This window comes from Mus caroli, unplaced genomic scaffold, assembly GCF_978045245.1.
Source record: "Mus caroli unplaced genomic scaffold, Mus_caroli_1 scaffold_16, whole genome shotgun sequence".
In the NCBI taxonomy this organism is placed as follows: domain Eukaryota; kingdom Metazoa; phylum Chordata; class Mammalia; order Rodentia; family Muridae; genus Mus; species Mus caroli.
This window is the reverse complement of record NW_028227271.1, coordinates 34,658,452-34,660,000: the sequence shown is the minus strand read 5'-3', so window position 1 is coordinate 34,660,000 and position 1,549 is coordinate 34,658,452.

Genomic DNA, 1,549 nt, shown 5'->3' with positions numbered 1-1,549 from the left:
TAAAAAATGCCTTAAAAAATCTAAGCACTATGGAGGAAGCTTTCAGCATGATTTCTGTATGCCCTATGTCTCAAGTATATGGTGTCATCTTAACAATGTAATAATATCAAATTATTAAGGATAGACAAGAACAACCACAAGAGTTTGTTTTATTCAGGGGTCCTTAGGGGCCTTCCTAACCAAAACTTGTAGTAGATCCCCTATACCTAACATTCAGATTTTATTTTAAGTAACCCATAGTTTTAGGGAGAAACATCTATGTATAGAGGGTACATTGATTAAAATTTTCTTAGATTATATATTAATAAGATTTTTAAATTATAGCTTGTTTATGTTTTTTATTTTGGATTCCCTTTTGTTATGTTCAATTTTAATTGTCAACCTGAAAAAATCTATAATCACTTGGGGAGAAATCTCTGCAATGGTTAGTTTATACCAGGTTGTCCTGTGGGCATGTTTATGGAGTATTATTTTGATTTTTATTAATTGAGGTGGGTGGCAGCATTTTTGGAGTCCTGTATATGACTGGAGAAGGTGAGATGATTAGCATGCATGCTAATTAAACCTTTTTCAGCTCTAAACTGTGGATGTAACTAATTGCCTCAACATCTTGTCCTCTTGACTTGCTTACAATAAAAGACTGTAACATGGAATTGAATGTTTATTTGTAAAAATACCAAGTGGGTGTGGCTGTATAGGTTTGTATCTAGGTTCTCTACTAATATATGTCTAATTTTGTGCTAATATCACAGTTTAATTAAAATGGCTCTAGAATATTACCTGAGATCAGGTATGGTGATATTGCCATTAGTGTTTCATTTACTATTTTAAAAATTGAGATTATTATATTATATCTCACTTCCTTTTCTTTTCTCCAACCCCTTCAATGTACCCCATTTTGGACTCTTTCAAATTTATATCATGTTTAAAAAGAAAAAATATATATGTATATAAAATTGGGTTGTATTTATATATTTAAGAATATATATTTAGGAATATATTTATATTTATATATTTACTTACATGATCATATTTATATATGTATGTGCTAAATTATTATTACTATTTTATTGATATTGTTATTTAATATTTATTTTATTCCTAAATATATAAATCATATTATATATTAAATATATCATATATGAAATATGTAATACAAATATAATTTAATGTATAAGTATATTATAAATTATATCATCAATAGAATGTAAAAATATTAGGTAGCATATAATATATAATGTGCAATATATAATATTTAATATATTACTAAATATATAAATATAAAGAATACCATATGCTCAGCCCTGAAAACATACATACAGGTGACATTATGTAGACTAAACAGTCTTCTTATTTTTCAGGATTTCTTTGGTTGTTCTGGTGTGTTTTGTATGCCTATATGTATTTGAAAACAGCTAGCATTTTAAAAAATCTACAGTAAGATGAGCTCTTACTACCTAATAGAAAATATAACATACACACACACACACACACACACACACACACACACACACAATCTTTTGGCACATTAGCATTTTCCAAATGTGAA